We start from the raw sequence: 7,558 nt of genomic DNA, 5'->3' as shown, positions 1-7,558 counted from the left end.
ATACGTTTTGAATAATCTCTTTGTGGAAGACAAATAGGGTTCCATTAATCATATATGTGACAGTTTCATATATTTAACATCTTATGTTAGAAATGAGAAAATGTGAGGCAAGGGAACAAATCCCAGAATAAGTGTTCTGTATGCTTGTCATACATACCTGCTCTACCTCTCCATCTGGTGTCAATATAGTAATATGTGACATAGAGAATATGTACAGTGTCCTCTTCATTGCAGGTGCAGAAATCAATTATTCCTATTTTCCATGCCTAACACTATTGATCTTGTGAAAAATCCCTGAAAATCTTGCAAAATACATAATAAAAAAGATCTCTAGAGGTACCTATTTTTGTTGGGTTTTGAAAGTGACTTACACTATGTCATTAATACCAAATTTCAGAACTATTTATATGGTGTGTTTTCTTGCAGTGGCACAGTACAAAAGACACACTTGCTAAGGTAGTTCTTGTTTCATGATGCAGCATTTGCAAGAATTAGCCCTTGTGGAGCTATCCTGTTCCAGAGCACGTAGTCTGCAGTGTATGGCTGAATCACAGCGTATCTCAAACACTTTCCCAATGCACAAAAGGAAAAGAAACCTCCAAGGATGCCATCTTACCCTCTAAATCCTTTAAAAGCTCAAGACTACACTCATTCTGACATTTAAGTTACTTCCTACGCATGATGTGTCTTACCTAAAGCCAAATGTTAAGTCCCCATTTGCCATGTAGGACACTTTCAAACATGGGCAGACTCTGTGAAATACCCACATGTGCAGTCATATACTGCAAGTACTCCATTATGATGGATCCACTATAAAACACTCAAAGAACAGATTGGTTAATTGTTTTCCTGAAACATGAATGATATTTGCTTTTCTTATAGCTAAAATCTTTCTTGATTTTAAAGTTAACTATGTTGCTGAGAGTAAAAGTCTTTGTAATTTGCTAACAGTATTCAAACCAGTCTGCATACAAAAGATAGGTTCTAAATATTTTGTAGCTGGATTTGACTTCTGTCATTTCTACATTTAGTTGCCTACTTTGCAAAATTACCACAGCAATTGTTTGATTTTATTTTTTTGTTCCTCACCCCTCAGAAGCTCAAAAACTCTCTATTATTATAATTTCCAGAATGGTCAGTTTGCTTCTGACTTTCTGTTTAGGCACTAACAGCTGTGAATAAAAATATTGCTTATGAAAATGATCTTAACATCATCCTGGGATCAAAGACATCCTGCATCAGGTTTCAACATTACAAATGAACACAGTTTGACAATCAGATTTGTGAACAAATCTACAATGTGTTGTAAATGAAGAAAAGGGTCTTGGCTCACCTTTCCAGAACTTCTCTGTTGCAGGAAAGTAAAAGAAGGCATAGCAAAGGTGTCATAATTTGGGCACACATTGAGTTGAAATTAATTTACTCAACTGGTTACAAGTGGCTAGAGCCACTGTTGGATGGAGCAAACTCTGCATTGATCTTCTTGTATACAGAAGCCATAACTGGCACATGTTTTTAACACTCATTAAAAACAAGGCAGAGGTGGAGATAGGTTGGTAGAGCAGTGGACTGAGAATTGCTTTTGAAAGGCGCAGGTAATGCTTATTTTAATGTCAGAGCACAAAATATGTTAATGAAAATCCTTCCCAAGGTCTCTACAAAAGACAGCATCAAGCAAATGTTATAGTCCTTGAAACTAAACATTTCTTCTCTTTAAGCAAGAACATCACCCACCAGTTAAGGCTTTAATCCATGGTATCTTGTTGCATCAGCAATTATGGCACTCATGAGAGTGCCGGATTATACAGTCCAACAATTGCTTTATCTGGAACAGCACAGCTTTTACAGTGAAGGCTACAAATAAACAGCCAAACTCTTTAGAACGTGTTCTGAACTGGCGACACAGGTTGCCCATATGCCCCTTACTTCTAGCCAAGAGAATAAAGACGTCTTCTAAATAAGTGGATGAGATTATGAAATTGACAGACATTAATCCTCTCTCTCAACTTGGTCTCATATCACTCCCTGAAATTAGATAACAAAACTGAGATGTGGGAGTATGACTGAAGCAGTTATAAAGCTGCAGGCAACCATGCTGTCAAAGATTTCAGACCTTGTCAAAGCCAACAAGAAAATCTGTTCAAAAGCAGACACATTACAAAATACTTGACTCCAGTAACACTCTGAGGCAGTGGCTACATGTGTTCCCACGGGATATCCAACTTCAGCATAGCATTTAGCTGCTTAAGCAAGGTGTTCTATAGGGTACAAATCCATTCTAAACATAATCTCTTTAATAATTCCTGGCATGAAGAAGAGCCGTTTCCATGCGACCATTAGGCAGTATAAAATACTGGGTAAAATGGTGAGCAGAAAGCAAAGCTAATTTGTACCTTCAAGTGCTAGAAATGCTGGAGTTATCTCAGTCTCACATATGGGCTTGAGGGACATTCTTCTTGAAAATGCTGTATTGTTTTGTATGTTTTTATTTCATAGTCATAGCCAAAATATTTTATTCTGTGAACAACATTTTGTTTTGAAACTAGGAATGGCAGCTTGCACCTTCCAAAATATTTTTCTCTTTATTTAAGTAAATACAAAAAAGGTAATTCTGATATGTAAACATTGAAGAGCTACTTAATATGCAAGAGATTGTATGTTTTTGGTGTGGGATATAGTAATGAAAGTAGAAATAAAAATCGTAAGTGTCTATTATTGAGATAATCTTTCTTATATAGTAATTTTTGTTTATCCTCCTTGAACAAAAGAAAAACCTGGATATTTTCTGCAATTTAAAATATGCTTTATTATTACTATGACACAGATTAATAGATATAAAGAAATTTGCGCTTCTGAAATGTTGAAAAATCAGAATAATTCCCTTAAGAATTTACTAATCAAATTCTTTTTGGTTTTCTTCTTAAATTATGGTTTTTTAAAATGAAATTTTGATGTGGTTCCCATTTTTTGACATTTTGATAGGCTTTCCAGGGTGTTTTGGGGGTTTTTTAACCCCCTTATTATTGATGCAATTTTACTTAAGGTATTCTCTTTTTTATGTTTTGGTGAAACTTCTCTAGAAGTTTGCCTTCTGTAATTTTGCTTATCAATTGCATAATTGAAATTTCTCATTTTCAAAGCTTCGTAAGTTTACTGAACATAATATGCAGGTTGTACTAAAAGATCTTTCAGTGAACATGGAATTTTCTGAGAAGTCTGCACATTAAACAGTGAGGAGAGGTGAAAAAAACAAGCATTCCAGAAAAAGTGTACACAAATAGTAACAGATGTATAGCAAAGAAAAACATGCTGATTATTACTAAAAGATTGTAAGATATCTTTTGTAGTCGATACATTCCTTGCCTTTCTCTCCTCTTTTAGTATGGAAAGATTCATAGTCACTTTCTTGGAAAGGTGATCTTAAGCAATAGGTTCGTCTAGGACTCAGTATGATACCAGTTTATACATGCTGAGAATAGAGTTCCTTGATTATATTGTTGAATCCAGATGCTGACTTTTTTCTTTCCTTTTCAGACAAAAAAAAGAAATGCTATTAATACGTCTATCACATTCTTCATTTCATGCAAAAGGAACAAAATGTCCTATTTCTGCAGTTTTTTACATAAGGAAAAATGACCATTTATAGAAATAATAGATATTGTAAAAGGTAACATGCTCTTTCCAGTCTTATTACAGTGCTATACAGATGCCCTTATTCAAGGTACGTAACAGTGGTGGTACCTTTGGTTCCACTATACACAAAAAGTGGTTATGTTGTAGCATCTGAACATTTGGGTTTTTTGTAAAAACTGTCCCAGGCAGGAATACAAATGCCATTGATATTTTATTTCTGAATCTGAGCAGAATATTATAAAGGGCTTTCAGACTGATTCAAGACTTCAGATCTTGAACTTACTGATGTTTCTAATAAAGCGACCTAATTCTTAGTATATCATATGAAAAACTTCTCTTATTGGGTGGCATAAAAATATAAGGTTAAAATGAGTATAAACTTTCTGATTAGAACAAAATGGGTTTAAAGTTTATATTTTCTGTAACTAGAAACTTTCTTCACAAACGAGTAGCAAAGAAGGGATATACTTTTTATGTACTCAGACTAGAATTTCTCTGATTTCAGAACAAAAAAGTGTTTGTTTGATTTTTACAGAAAAAGGAGCTACAAAAAAAGTTAACATTTCTACAACAATAAACCTTTCTCATATCCTGTTCCTATTCACACTAATTGGTTCCCTCTTAGCCAGTTCTGTCATTTTTGCAATCAAGGACAACAAAATTTACTTCCTGCAATTGTTCAGGTAACTTTTAAAATGTGCCTATCAGGCTGGAATTTACTTCAAAGGCATGTAATTAATGATCACAAAATAACTGTCAGGGTAGAAATGATGTTATAAAAATTTTTCACTTTTACCACAATCTCTGTATTGCTACAAAACAGAATACAGATTAACTTCAAATCAATATGCAGAAAATGCCCTGTGAAAAATATCTTTTTCAGCTGGATGTATTAGAAAAATGGGAAAAAGTAATTTCTATACTTAAATATCCCTTTTCTCCTTATTGATTTAGTTAACAGACTTTCAGATCTGCTTAGTTTTGAATTTCTATTAATTAAATTTCTTCTTCCCTGACTTAGATAAAAATCAGCTTATACCTATTGAGAATGATTGGATGTTATATTCTGTCTTGTTCCTGTGAAGTACTCCTAAATACCCACACAGCTACCCCCTTTTATATTACTTCTTGTTCTTCTATGGTATAATGTCGAAAATAAATAAGTAAAATTTCTACAGTACATAGATTGAAATCTTCACTGGTGGCTGATCTTTTTGCAAGATGAATAGCAATTTATTTTCATACCCTGTTACTTATTTGTGATACTGGTGCAAACCTAGCCAGCTGTCAGCATCATTTCTGGTAGTGCAATAGAGGTTGTAATTGAAGAACACTCTTTACATAATGTAAGAGTTACAGTGAAAATCTAAGAAGAAGGGGAAGGAAATTAGGGTGTTTCTTTGTTTGGTTTTTTGTTTGGAAGGGAGAGCTTGTTTGGGTTTGGGGACTTTTTTTGATCGTTTTGGTTTGTTTTGTTTTGGGTAGTTTTCTTTTTTAAATTTATTCCTGGGGAAAACAAATATAAAGCATTGGATTTTTGCTGGCTAAGTCTGATGAATTCCTTTTATCAGGGTAATTTGAAACTAGTTCAAACATCAAGCATAAACTTCCTGCTACATTATCTTAAATAATGCTGAATTAGCTAATATTCACATACTGTAGCAGACAGAAAATGCAGAGGTGATTAAGAGTTCATCTCCTGCTTCTTGAACTATTTGCCCCCAAACTGGAATTTACACTTACACAGCAGGAAATATGCATCAACAATAAAGAGTTTATAGTAAGAAAAAAAAAAAAAGGTTTTTCATGCAGAGAAGAATAATATAGATAATATTGGTTTGGGGTTTTTTTGCCTAAAAAAATAATGGGTTTTCCTTAGAGAAGAGGAATTTTCAATATTCATATTAAGTTCCATTCAGCACTGCTAAGATGAAGAGTTCTGGAAATTATGCCAGCTGTCTCAAAACATAGCAAAGTTCACAAATGTGAACAGATTTATGAAGTATCTGTATTAATAATCTTAAAAATTCTTCCCTCTTTTAGAGATTTAATGCATGTTAAATCATATGAGAAGTCAATAGGAGCTGGTGCAGACCTGTGTGCCTTTTAAAGTCTTTTCAAATATCTTTTATCAGCAAAATCTTGTTTGTATGTTATGCATACATTGCATAATTTATTAACTCTTGCCTTTAAAACTTGAAAAATTTTAATGAGACAAGGTTTATCTTGAAACTGCTTTATGCATGCGCCTTTGAAGCAATTTTGCCATGAAGTTATTACATGTACTAACATAAAAGACAAAACATTTCTTGATAAATGAATCCCTTAACACCTAAAGGAATTTCCCTCTTTTTCCCTATTCTTTCCCTCCTCCATTTCAAGTTATTCACAGGCTACTTCCTTTAATTAATCTAAATTGTTACAATTCTTCAAAAATAGCATGATTGAAAATGAATAGTAAGTCAGGGGACTTAACACAGCTTTTATCATGAGTGCTCTATGTTGTATTCTTAGTGGGCTTTTAGGAAGGGAATGGTAGAGATATTTTCAAGTCTGAGAAACAACCTTTCCTGTGAATAAATATAACGTGAGGGGACGGAGTTGTTCTGCAAAGCAAAATTACTTCTTAAGCTTCTGCCACCACCTGGAGAAGTAAAGAGATGTTTTTTCATTTCATTGTCAACTTTATTTGGGCTTCCAGAAGCCTTGACTCTCCTGGGCTTCCTTAGCTACTGCTGTATGCCTTTTTTTTCATAAGATATTGGTAGTTACTAACTAGAACCTCAAGATAAAAAGAAAGAGCATGTGTTAATTAACTGAGCACTACATAAGATCCAGGCTGGGGGAAAGGAGAGCTCTTCTTTTATAAGCTTGGATTTTCTTTATCTTATTTGCAGGTCAGAATGTGTTTTAATAAAGTATAAAGGCTCTATTATCAATCATAAACATTCACTGTGTAATTTTCATGACACATTAAACCAAATATTCAGTAACAAAAATATTTAAGTATTGCTGAAAGAGGCTTAGAATGCTTAGAATCCTTTGTAGATGTATAACAAAGTTAGAGATTTTGAGAAATGCTAATGTGCAAAGTTTCATAAATGAAGCTTCATTTACCTCTAAATCTTATTCTTAGGACTGAATGAAAGAACAGATAGAGAATATTGAAGGCCTGTTCCAAAACTTTCAGTCCAGTCTAATATAAGAGGTGCTCATTTTTGTTGCTTATTCCACAAAGGGATCCTTTTACTGAATGAGTGAGTGCAGATGTGATGGTGGGGACAACAGAATAAGCATCTTGCTGCCAGATGCTAAGGCAGAAACGAACAACTGAATGTAGGCATATTCAGGAGGTCTACAGAGGGCAGGCTTTGACCTAAACACCCTTTAACCATGCACACTGCTAGACAAACAGCTTGGTCATGAAAGAGGACCTTGTGCTATAGAGGAAGAAGAGTACTTTCTTTGGGATATATCATCAGCTGTAGAACTTCTGTGTGAACACCATTCAGGTCTAGCAATTGATAACGAATCTTATTAGTTTCTCCTGTTCTACTGATGCTGCCGAGAAATAACGATTCTGAATATTTATTTTTTTGTTACATAGATGACTGTTTAATAGCCCTTGATTAGCATGTTTTTCCATGAATTTTAAATAGGTACTGTTTGGATCCATTTATATTTTTGGTGACTGTATCATTCTTTGCCAAAGACAGTTTAGTTACCTCCTTTTTGTTTGTACAGAATGTCTCTGCAGTAATTCTCTTGCTATGTTCCCCTGGACATGTCATGTCTGCATGACGCCTGAAAAAATTACCTGCTTTAGCTGATCCTCTAATGTTCTGTAAAAATACCCTTAATTTTGATGTAGTTCACACATTTACTTGGAATCATTACTAGATGGACATTATTGCTTTGGCAAAAA

Source organism: Corvus kubaryi, unplaced genomic scaffold, assembly GCF_017639235.1.
Source record: "Corvus kubaryi isolate FWS band 111438036 unplaced genomic scaffold, C.kubaryi_AGA036_p1.0 67, whole genome shotgun sequence".
Classification (NCBI taxonomy): domain Eukaryota; kingdom Metazoa; phylum Chordata; class Aves; order Passeriformes; family Corvidae; genus Corvus; species Corvus kubaryi.
The sequence above is the reverse complement of the archived record's forward strand: the minus strand, read 5'-3'. Positions refer to the sequence as shown.